We start from the raw sequence: 13,379 nt of genomic DNA, 5'->3' as shown, positions 1-13,379 counted from the left end.
AAAAGTAATGCCGATAAAGTTCAAAAAAAGCTGCACGTTTTGATATATGAATTGTTGAAATAGCACAAAGTATGAAGGACTAGAAGAAGACCGTAAAAAGGCGGAAGAAAATGGCCAAACAGAAGAACAATAGTGTGACTGCTTCAGCAGTCACACTAACTAGAAAAAGCATTTCCAAGAATGGAAATGGTGTGACTGCTGATAGCAACTGAACGCTGTTGCAGAATTAGCAAATAGTGCAAGCAGTGATCACCATACAAATGTTTGACCAAGGTCAGAATCGAACCCACATCCTCATGGTCATTAGACTTCCACTCTGCCACTAGGCCACGGTGCACACACAGTTGCAGAGACTGTTGTCTGTTAATGATCTGCACACTGTCAACATCAAGAAAGCTTGAGAGTCAAGCTTGAATGACTTAGAATGAAAATGTCTGTGAATTTCAGGCTGAGCACTAACCATATGGCCACAGAGAACCTGAGTTACAATGAGCTTTATACTATGAGGAATCAAAGACTGTCCAATGACAGCTGAATAATTGGAATCAAAAGTCAAGCAATGAAGTGAAAAGACTGAGGCAGGAATCAAACCCATGACCATATGATCACTAAACCTTTACTCTGCCACTCGGCTACAGAGAGCACACTGCTTTCAAACCTGTTGTCATTCATTGTAATGTGATGATGTGCTGCAAACTGGTACGAGTAATCAAGGAGATAACAAACACCTGTAACCAATTGAAGGCGGGGGAGGAGAGCAGAATTCAACATAACATAACAAGAATTCTTCCCTTGGATTCGAACCAGTGACCTTAGGGTTGGCAAACATCCACCCTAACCCCTACACTACAGTGGGGTTGTGAAGAAGAGAGGTTGAGACTTTGATGAATGTGAGATTTTTTGTGAAAAAGTTAAATATTTTAAAAAGTATAAATAGTTAAAAAGAGAAAAGTAATGCCGATAAAGTTCAAAAAAAGCTGCACGTTTTGATATATGAATTGTTGAAATAGCACAAAGTATGAAGGACTAGAAGAAGACCGTAAAAAGGCGGAAGAAAATGGCCAAACAGAAGAACAATAGTGTGACTGCTTCAGCAGTCACACTAACTAGAAAAAGCATTTCCAAGAATGGAAATGGTGTGACTGCTGATAGCAACTGAACGCTGTTGCAGAATTAGCAAATAGTGCAAGCAGTGATCACCATACAAATGTTTGACCAAGATCGGAATTGAACCCACATCCTCATGGTCATTAGACTTGCACTCTGCCTCTAGGCCACAGTGCACACACAGTTGCAGAGACTGTTGTCTGTTAATGATCTGCACACTGTCAACATCAAGAAAGCTTGAGAGTCAAGCTTGAATGACTTAGAATGAAAATTTCTGTGAATTTCAGGCTGAGAGCAGCAGTTTCAACATGAAGCAAGTTATCAGAAGTCAACAGAGGACAACTGGGAAAATAATTCACTATAATTGTTGTTGAGGCAAGAATTGAACCAGCAACCTTCAGGTCTCCAGACCAGCAAGCTAACCACTAGGCTACAGACAGAGACAGTGTGTGAGTGGTAAAGAAAACCTTTGATAAGAGGATCACTGGCTTCTGCTTAAAAAAAAAAGTAAGGAATCGAACCCATGACCTCATGATCAATAAACCTTTACTCTGCCACTTCGCCACAGAGAGCACAGACATAAGTATGTTTCAGACAGAGTTGTGGAGAATTCTCAGCATTGGGCTGAATGAGAGCAGAGAGCTCCCTGGCTGCATTTAAAAAATATTTAAAATTATTATCTAAGTCTCTTTGCATTTTTGACCAGAATTTTAGCCAGAAGACAAGTGTGGCTACAAAACTGGAGAAAATAATTTGTCTAGAGTTTAATTTGCAGAAAAAGTTAAATATTTTAAAAAGTATAAATAGTTAAAAAGAGAAAAGTAACGCCGATAAAGTTCAAAAAAAGCTGCACGTTTTGATATATGAATTGTTGAAATAGCACAACACCTAACACACTAACCATATGGCCACAGAGAACCTGAGTTACAATGAGCTTTATACTATGAGGAATCAAAGACTGTCCAATGACAGCTGAATAATTGGAATCAAAAGTCAAGCAATGATGTGAAATGACTGAGGCAGGAATCGAACCCGTGACCATATGATCACTAAACCTTTACTCTGCCACTCGGCTACAGAGAGCACACTGCTTTCAAGACTGTTGTCATTCATTGTAATGTGATGATGTGCTGCAAACTGGTACGAGTAATCAAGGAGATAACAAACACCTGTAACCAATTGAAGGCGGGGGAGGAGAGCAGAATTCAACATAACATAACAAGAATTCTTCCCTTGGATTCGAACCAGTGACCTTAGGGTTGGCAGGCAGTTACCCTAACCCCTACACTACAGAGGAGTTGTCAAGAAGAGAGGTTGAGACTTTGATGAATGTGAGATTTTTCAATGATGCTTAAAACAAAAATAAATTAATATAAATTAGCCACACCAAGTATGAAGAGGACTTTTTTGTGACCTGTGACTATTTTTTGGTGAATTAAAATGAATTAAAAAGCACTTAACAGCAAGTTACAAAGTTGAGCTCCTTCTCCTGCTGATGTGAAAAAAATGCATTGAGCTTAATGAGAGCAGAGAGCTCCCTGGCTGCATTTAAAAAATATTTAAAACTAGAAAAAGCATTTCCAAGAATGGAAATGGTGTGACTGCTGATAGCAACTGAATGCTGTTGCAGAATTAGCAAATAGTGCAAGCAGTGATCACCATACAAATGTTTGACCAAGGTCAGATTCGAACCCACAACCTCATGGTCATTAGACTTCCACTCTGCCTCTAGGCCACAGTGCACACACAGTTGCAGAGACTGTTGTCTGTTAATGATCTGCACACTGTCAACATCAAGAAAGCTTGAGAGTCAAGCTTGAATGACTTAGAATGAAAATTTCTGTGAATTTCAGGCTGAGAGCAGCAGTTTCAACATGAAGCAAGTTATCAGAAGTCAACAGAGGACAACTGGGAAAATAATTCACTATAATTGTTGTTGAGGCAAGATTTGAACCAGCAACCTTCAGGTCTCCAGACCAGCAAGCTAACCACTAGGCTACAGACAGAGACAGTATGTGAGGGGTAAAGAAAACCTTTGATAAGAGGATCACTGGCTTCTGCTTAAAAAAAACAGTAAGGAATCAAACCCAAGACCTCATGATCAATAAACCTTTACTCTGTCACTTCGCCACAGAGAGCACAGACATAAGCATGTTTCAGACAGAGTTGTGGAGAATTCTCAGCATTGGGCTGAATGAGAGCAGAGAGCTCCCTGGCTGCATTTAAAAAATATTTAAAATTATTATCTAAGTCTCTTTGCATTTTTGACCAGAATTTTAGCCAGAAGACAAGTGTGGCTACAAAACTGGAGAAAATAATTTGTCTAGAGTTTAATTTGCAGAAAAAGTTAAATATTTGAAAAAGTATAAATAGTTAAAAAGAGAAAAGTAATGCCGATAAAGTTCAAAAAAAGCTGCACGTTTTGATATATGAATTGTTGAAATAGCACAACACCTAACACACTAACCATATGGCCACAGAGAACCTGAGTTACAATGAGCTTTATACTATGAGGAATCAAAGACTGTCCAATGACAGCTGAATAATTGGAATCAAAAGTCAAGCAATGAAGTGAAAAGACTGAGGCAGGAATCGAACCCATGACCATATGATCACTAAACCTTTACTCTGCCACTCGGCTACAGAGAGCACACTGCTTTCAAAACTGTTGTCATTCATTGTAATGTGATGATGTGCTGCAAACTGGTGTGAGTAATCAAGGAGATAACAAACACCTGTAACCAATTGAAGGCGGGGGAGGAGAGCAGAATTCAACATAACATAACAAGAGTTCTTCCCTTGGATTCGAACCAGTGACCTGAGGGTTGGCAGGCATCTACCCTAACCCCTACACTACAGTGGAGTTGTGAAGAAGAGAGGTTGAGACTTTGATGAATGTGAGATTTTTTGTGAAAAAGTTAAATATTTGAAAAAGTATAAATAGTTAAAAAGAGAAAAGTAATGCCGATAAAGTTCAAAAAAAGCTGCACGTTTTGATATATGAATTGTTGAAATAGCACGAAGTATGAAGGACTAGAAGAAGACCGTAAAAAGGCGGAAGAAAATGGCCAAACAGAAGAACAATAGTGTGACTGCTTCAGCAGTCACACTAATTATTATCTAAGTCTCTTTGCATTTTTGACCAGAATTTTAGCCAGAAGACAAGTGTGGCTACAAAACTGGAGAAAATAATTTGTCTAGAGTTTAATTTGTGGCCATGCTGACAGTTTAGCCAGAAAAACTCTAGAATGTTTTTTTGCCTCTCTCCACTCTGACACCACTCTGGCTCTGCTCGTTAGACGCAATACACACACATTATAAAGCTGAAAAAAATCAGAAAAAGTTAAATATTTGAAAAAGTATAAATAGTTAAAAAGAGAAAAGTAATGCCGATAAAGTTCAAAAGAAGCTGCACGTTTTGATATATGAATTGTTGAAATAGCACAAAGTATGAAGGACTAGAAGAAGACCGTAAAAAGGCGGAAGAAAATGGCCAAACAGAAGAACAATAGTGTGACTGCTTCAGCAGTCACACTAATAATAAGAAGAAAAAATCCACACAATAACAGTAGTGCCCGGGCTTCGCCCGGGCACTGGTCCCTGCAGCTATTTCATAGCTGTTGGGACCAGTGCCCGGGGCGATTGCCCGCGGCCCTAACTAGAAAATTTCCTCTGGGAAATTTTGAGAGGGCCACGGGAGCTACGGCCGGTTTTGCCATCTCTGTCAATGTGGGAATCAAACCCACGATCTTAAGGTCAAGACAGAGCTGAGTGTGTGTGTGTGTGTGTGTGTGTGTAATCATATGAAGTTACCTTTGTGTATTAGGAGTGTGGGAGAGAAGGAAACATTTTAACAAGTGCCAGGTGGATTGTTTATGAAGTTAACAAGCTCTGGTCTGAGAATCAGACGTTACCACGGCAACGTGAGGTGGTTGCCAATGACGATAGAGGCCCTCCAGGCTGAGACAGACAGAAACGTTGAGAAAAAGAGCGATTTTCTGCCTCTGCACCGGTCTCGCAAAAGGCTTACTGTGACAAAACGGGAACGTCTATCAGAAAAAAACACAGATCAACGGAGCTGTAAGGACTTACTGATAAATTTGGTACGATTTGGTGTTTCTTTCTTTTTGCAATAAAAGAAGAAAAAAAAAAGATTAGTTTCTAATTACCACTCATATTTCCTTAATATCATGTGGGAGAAATAAGCGGCTCTCTGAATGTGGCCCAGTTTGGTCACTTATGCTGCGTTCACACCAAAAGTGTCAGGAGCGTCCGCAGCCTGGTCAGCAGATGCTCTCAACACTCTGTTCACTGGCGGCGGCCGGCAGCCAAAGGGGCGGGATTTCAAGCAGTGCAGAAGATGTGTCCATTCAGGCGCTCTCAATTTCTCCCTCTGTTAGACTCCCGGTCTGCAACTGGCTGCCGTGGCGGCAGCGACAACGCTCCTCATTTGCATGAAGCTGAACTTCTCTCAACTTCTAATCTGACGCTCTCGACGCTCTGACGCACGTCAACGCTCCCGGCGCTTGTTGACACCTGTCGACGCCAGTTTCCATTGAAACTGAATGACTTCTGGCCGCCAAAACGCTCCCGACGATTTTGGTGTGAACGCACAGTTACAGCTCCTTTAAACATTAAACCAGAACTTCAGAGAAAATGGTATGGTAAATGAATTTGCTACACTTTGATTTAAAAAAAACAAAACTTTTATTATGTTGTGATGAGCTATTACAGTCCAATAACTGCAGCTTCACACACACTGCTGCTGCCTTCAGTAACAGTCCTGAGTTCACATACACTCACACGTCTCTTCTTGCCAGAAACATCAGAGAATTGACGGCCACGAAAACTTCAACTGTACGTTTACTCTCCTTCATGGATTCTTGTGAACACGTAAAGATCTTCTTGTTGACAAAATGTCTCATCACAAAACTCCAACTAAATGATTTAAGGTGTCTTAACACTACCTACTGCCTTACATGTACTCCACACACACTACAAGAAAATGGTTTAACTTCTGTATGGACTTTCATGTGCTGCTCAAGACAACAACTGAAGTTTCCCTCCTTTATGGGATTTCAAGTGTGTCGCCAAATTCTCCAGCTCCATAAATGTTTCCCCACAAACACTGCAACCAAATGGCTTCTCTTTTGAATGGACTCTTGTGTGAACCAAAAGATTTATCTTCTGGGTAAATCCTCTCTCACATATAGCACAACTAAATGGCATCTCTCCTGCGTGGAATCTCAAGTGAATCTTTAAACTCAATAGATGTCTAAATTGTTTACCACAGGTAGGACACAAAAATGGTTTCTCTCCTGTATGGATCCTCATGTGGACTTTAAGGTCATGTCTGTAATTAAATTTTTTTCCACAGGTAGCACAGTCAAGTAGTTTCTCTCCTGTATGGAGTCTCATCTGTCTACGAAAAGTACGTCTTTGACTAAATGTTTTACCACATGTAACACAGTCAAATGGTTTCTCTCCTCTGTGCCTCATCATGTGTATCTTAAAATCCCAGGGTCTACTAAAAGTTTTCCCACACTCTGAGCAGCTTTGAGACTTCTTACCAGTATCACATTCTTCATCATTTACATGAACGGCTTCACTGTTCAAACCTGACTCAGATGTACAGTCAAATGGTTTCTCTCTTGTATGGATTATCATGTGTCTCTTCAAATCTGCGGGTCTGCTAAATGTTTTCCCACATGTAGTACAGTCAAATGGTTTCTCTCCTGTATGGGTCCTCATGTGCATCGTCAACGCTGAGGGTGTATTAAATGTTTTCCCACACACACAGCAGGGATGAGACTTCTTACAGCGAGACTTCTTACCAGTGTCACATTCTCCATCACTCACATGAACGGCTTCACTGTTCAAACCTGACCCGGGTGCACAGTCAAAAGGTTTCTCTTCTGTATGGATCCTCATGTGGAGTTTAAGCTCATCTTTACGGCTACAAACTTTACCACAGGTAGCACAGTCAAATGGTTTCTCTCCTGTATGGATCCTCATGTGTCTCTTCAAATCCGAGGGTCTGCTAAATCTTTTCCCACACTCTGAGCAGGGAGGAGACTTCTTACAGCGAGACTTCTTACCAGTGTCACATTCTCCATCACTCACATGAACGGCTTCACTGTTCAAACCTGACCCAGGTGCACATTCAAATGGTTTCACTCCTGTATGGGTCCTTTTGTGTCTATGAAGATGATGCAGTCGTCGAAATTTTCTACCACAAGTAACACAGTCAAACGGTCTCTCTCCTGTATGGATCCTCATGTGGTATTTAAGATGACAACTTATTCTAAATGTTTTACCACAGTCAGCACAGACAAACGGTCTCTCTCCTGTATGGATCCTCATGTGTCTTGTCAATACCGAGGGTGCATTAAATGTTTTCCCACACTCTGAGCAGGGGTGAGACTTCTTACAGTGAGACTTCTTACCAGTGTTACATTCTTCATCACTTACATGAACAGCTTCACTGTTCAAACCTGACTCAGGTGTTCTGGTTTCTCTCCAGTCATCACTGTCTTCAGTCTCATAGGACGACTCTGAGACCTCATCATCTGTATCTGGTTGAAGATCTTCAGGTTGATCTGAGTTCCTGGCTGGTTCAGATCCTCCACAGTCGTCTCCATCGGCCTCTATCTGTTCAGCTGAGCTGCTGGATGGAGGCTCAGCCTCAGTTTGTCTTTGATGAGGTTGTAGGGACTGAGGTTTCTCCTCCTCCTCCTCACTCTTCACATGGACAGAAGTGAGGGGAAACTCTGGAGTGGCCGATCGTTCCTCCTTTTCTTCTTTAAGATGTAGACTCTCTGGGTTCTCCTGATCCCCTGCTTCAGTCAACAGGTGCTGATCACCTGCAGAAACAATGAAACACATCATGAACAACAGTGTCTTCATACTGTCACTCATATAACTGGTGACACGATTGTGTTGACAGGTAGGCTACGGATCATCCCACGGACACCCCCCCCGTCTCAGCGCACTGCAGGCTGAACGACAGACAAAACAAGACGGTAGATTGACGCCACATCTACCGTCTTGTTTTGTTATTTCAATTAGCGATAATGAATGCCCTCCTCGTCCTTTCTCTCTCCCTCTCCATCTTTTTCTTTCTTTTTTGCTTGTGTGCATCACCTGTTTAATGCGAGGTGGAGATTACGCCGCCACCGCATTAGCTGACTCCTCTGAGTCAGTCTGACTGGCGGACAACGTTTCCCTACCGGTAAGTTGATTTACACATGTTATACACCGCTACGTAGCCACGACAGTGATCACTGAGTGTGTGAAGTGTGCATCAGTCCACACACTTAAAACTTTTGGACCGTTTTGAGCGCACCATCCGTAGCACTGCCTGGCTTGTGCTTCTTTGAATGTCACGCTTTGACTCCCGGTCCTGTTCACTCCCGTTTACATTTTTTCCTGTCACGTCCCGATCACGCGATTCAAAATAAATTGACTCCCGAATCACGGGATTCTGTCAGCCTCTACCCCCAATGACCCCAATGGTCACCTCCGTTAATGTTAACAAAAGTCAAAACCAACGGAACATAAATGTACCCAACATCCCTTAAAACAAACTCCAGCATAGGGTTATTGTCCCCAGCACATTTCAGAATTGACGCCCTTGAGCAAAGCTAAAGCTAACGCCTATCCCCCCAGGCAATATATAGCCGTGTTTCCACTGCAGGAGTTCCTGGTCAACGGAGGGGGTAGGAACTTCTACAGCAGGGGTCGGCAGGTGCCTGTAAGTCCGTGTCCCAGGCATTGTTTGTGTGTGCCTGTGAGCCCCAGCACTGGGATAAGGAAACGCCAGGTGTGAATGTTTGGGGAGCCGGCTGGACTGCAGATAACCTCACGAAATCAAGGCGGCCGCAGTTTTTAGAGCCAGGCGCCGCAGTTGCTCTCCACCGACTGCAACCGACTGCAAGCCCCAGGGCATGATGGGAAACGCGCCGGATCATGAGCTGATTGGCTCTTAGTTGGGACTGCAAACACCACGTGTTGTTGTATAATGCTAGATTATATGAATCTCGTGTTGTACTGCTAAAAATGTATTTACAATCTTCTGTTCTGATAAATATATTGGTTATTTATTGGACAATTGCAGTAGGAGCATAAGAAATATAAATTTCGGTGACTTCCTGTTTGTATTGACGGCGGCTGGAAACTGTCCGACTTGACTGCAGCTTTCTGTCACCGCCCGCCTGCTCTCACCAACCTTCCAGGCGAGGCGCAGTTTATCTCGAACGCACCTACAGTTTCGATCATTGCGTGGTCGTCACAGACACACACCAACGGGGTTGGCCTCGTAAAATTACCCCGAAATTCCTGCAGTGGAAATCCAAATGGTCAGGGCGTTGTTTTTCTCCAATCGCAGAGTCACAGTCGGACCAGCCAGACCAGTACAAATAAAGACCATTGGACTCTAACCAATGCCACGAGAGCCCTGAGCTGCATCAAAGCTTTCAGACTGAGATATTATTACCTACTATAGTATTTAGTGCTGTTCAGTGTGGTATTTAGTTTAATTACTATTAAGATTTGATTATTTTGAATCAGTTTATTGCAATATGAATAGATATCTGTTACTTTATTTGTTTAGTATATGTGTTTTATTGTTTATTATTTGTGTTTTTGTTTCATTTTGGCAAGTTAGGGGCACCTGAGATTATATAGGCAGGTTTACGCTAAGGGACCAGCACGCACCTGGGTGGGCAAATGGGTTTTTACCGAAGCATGAGAGGCACGGAGGAATTTCCTTTTTTCTCTGTTCGCTCTGTTTTCTGGTCAAATAAACCACATTTGTTGTTGAAATTTCACATTTGTTGGGACATCAGATTTTCCGTGTACGCCACAACCCATGGTGCAGCAGTGACCCTTTCAATTTTATGATTTGAAATTTTTTTCTGACCGATAACCGATGCTCGTTAACCGATTATTAACCGTTAACCGATAAGATTAAAATGCTTGCGGCGCACGGCAAAAAAAGAAGAAATTATCGCTCCAATTTTTTTTTTTTTGTCCGTTAAATACACACGTGCGCTGCGACAGAGCAGCGCCACATCCACGGTGCTCTGTCTCAGCTGATCGCGCTCATATGGAGGTTAGATTGTCCAATGTAGAACTGTTTTTATACAAAGTGCAGCCAAACACCAGTTGGCATCTCTCAGCGCCGTAGTTACAGGTGACTCACATCTATGTCCGTGTAGGCTACATTTATTGTCTGACCTTCCTTCATGGGGGCTGCTGCACATACTGTCAGTCCTCCTGTGTAAATTTTTGCTGCGAAATATGACTGAAGGCACGTGAACTCTGCGCGTGTCGACACGCCCCCATGAGTTGACGACATAAGGAGCTAATAATAATAAAAAAATAACCGATAGTATTAATCGGTCAAAGTTCTTGTTATTGGTTAACGGTTAAACGGTTAATCATGTGCATCCCTAATTTGAAATTTGATTTGTTTTTTGACAAACGGCTACTACAATACCATTGTGTTGTTGAGTGTGTTCAACATGTCCTGTTGTAGGTTACCACAGTGGTTAAATCCTGAATTGCAATACTCCAATCATAAAATGTATTACTAAAAATATTCCTAAACTTTAAGTTTGTGTGTGATGAAGAAACGATTCAACAATTCAAAGCACTGGTGTTTACGTCTTCAAATTAATCACAGAGCAACAGAACGTGTGGGGAAAATAAACGAATCTGTTTTTGGTGATGGCTCCAAAAACAGGACTATGGAAATAAATTAAAATAAAAAAGATACAACTTGCTAGTCGATAAAGTCAATTCACGTAATACGGTGGCCCTGAGGTGCAAATCACAACAGCAAATCAGAAAACACAACGGCAAAAGAGAAAACACAACACAAAAAGAGAAAACACAACACCCTCTCCGCCTCCCCATTTCCGGCATGAAACCCCCCCCCCCAAAAAAAGAGAGAGAAAACACGTCAAATTACTAAATTACTGTTGTATTTTCTCTTTTTGTGTTGTGTTTTATCTTTTTGCGTTGTGTTTCCTCTTTTGCTGTTGTGTTTTCTGATTTGCACCTCGGGGCCACCGTAATTGTCGCCTCAATTAAAAGACCTTCTTAGATTTTGTAACTCCCTGTTGTAGAGCTACAATTGTTGATAGCCACATAAAAGTTAGAAGATAAATGTAGTACAACGTGTCCTCTTTCTCTACAAACCACAACTTTGAGGTGAAATTATCTAAAACTGAATCACCAACCGGTTTTGTTGAGGATGACTAATTCTCCAGTTAATTTTTTTAAAATAACAATAATTTTTAAGTTTGATATGCAAATACACACAACCTGATGTAAGTTTAAGCTATTTGCACAAGAAATGGATGAGATATGTAAAAAATAAAATTCAAAATACACATAAATGTTTCGAGGTGCATCAGAGGGTTAAATACGAGGAAAACGCTCAATCTTCGTAAACAGAGGCGCCAGGGTTTCCCGCAGCGCTTTCCTGTTAAGGCGGCCGCCTTAACAACAAAGAGCTGCCGCCTAAACTAACATCTTTAAAAAAAAAAAAATGTAGCGATATTCGCCGCCCCCCCCCCCCGTCGGACGATGGCCGCATCCTCTCACACACATAACAGCGCACGCATAACAGCAGCGCGTGTTGAAAGCGAAACTTTAATACGGCACGGCGCGTTCCCCCCCCGGCGATCGATCACCCCCCCCCGTCAACAGATCTCCGCGCTACCCCCCCCCCCCCCCCCCCCCCGTCGACAGGTCAGACACCACCTTAACTAACAACTTTTCTGGGGGAAACACTGGGCGCTACTTGTGAACAGGCAAGGCAGGCAACTGCTTGGGGCCCCGAGCCATTAGGGGGCCCCCGAGGGTCGGGGCCCGAGGGCAGTTTTATCGACAGAAATATCTCAAAATGCGCTACCCGCAGTGACCACACCCCCCTCCCCGTATCGTCGTATAGCGTCGATTTGCAATGACATCGCAGTAGGAAACCCCCCTAACGGGGCCCCATGTCATTCTCCGGACCTGATCCCATCTAACGTAACATCTAACAACCTGTATGATGCACCTTATCACTGGGAGTTTCTAATGAAGCCGAGGGAAAAAGAAGAGTCCACCTGGGAGCAAGACGAGAAGAAAAAAGAGGCGGAAGTAAAAAAGAATGCAAGACAGTGGTGGTAAGTGGAGCAGAGTGTAACGTGAACAGTAAATAACTGTTGAACAAATGCTAATAGTCTAATGTTAGCTTCAGACCAGTGGTGACCAGTTAGCGAGTGGGACTGCACTGGACTGAGGGACTCGGTGCGTGCGGTTCTGGTGCTCCACTCGGTTACGGTCGTTAAGTGACAAAAAAAAAAGAAAAAAAGAGCAAGGTTAACTTAACGTTATCTGCTGGCCTCCTTGGCAGCAGGTAACAACACTATTAACTTGCTAGCTAGCAGGGTGACATAGTAAAGCTATGTTACTGTATTGAAGTGAGTAGTCTATTATTATTATTATTATAATAATATGAAAGTGTAAAGGTTAACAAGCTATTGGTGCTATGAAAGCTATGCCCAAGGAAAACATTTAAAAATCACTGTCTTATCTCTCCTCAGGATTATTATTTAGGTTTCTGACAGCAGCAAATCAGAAGGACAAAGTGCCCCCTCCCAGTGCTGACAGTGAAAACTGTAAGTGTATTGCCATAAAGAATCTTTAGAGGGCATGGCATATGTTATCAATTAAAGTAAAACTGTCTTTTGTTTTTTGTCATATCAGTTGAACGTCCACCTCCAGTGAGACAGGAATACCTGCCCATCATGAAGACGACATGTCACCAGCTTACACCATAACTGGACATTTGGAATAAAAAAAGTTTAAATTTCATACATTTGTTGTTGGTGTTCGATTATTTATAAAATTATGGTGATAAACATTGGTTGGAGGGCCCCCTGGGGATTTTTGCTTAGGGCCCCAGCAGACTCTAAAATCGCCTCTGTTCGTAAATAACAAATATCAGTTCAGTTCAGTTCAGTTTTTATTCATATCCCGAGGGAAATTGGATTTGCAGCAAGCATTACAAACACAAGACAACAAAAAACAGCATCCAAGGCATCAACATGTCACCAGGCACACCATAGTGCAGTAATACATTAAATCAGCAAAATCACATAGGCTTTATGTATCTTTTAGGACTGAGCCTACCGTATTTACTCTAGATCGGGCGCAACGGAAATCAAACAGCGGCTCATTTTACCAAGATAAATGTAGTACAACGTGTCCTCTTTCTC

Source organism: Trachurus japonicus, chromosome 18 (genome assembly GCF_045865225.1).
Source record: "Trachurus japonicus isolate A0001 chromosome 18, Traja_1.0".
Lineage (NCBI taxonomy): Eukaryota > Metazoa > Chordata > Actinopteri > Carangiformes > Carangidae > Trachurus > Trachurus japonicus.
Note: the sequence above shows the minus strand (reverse complement) of the source record.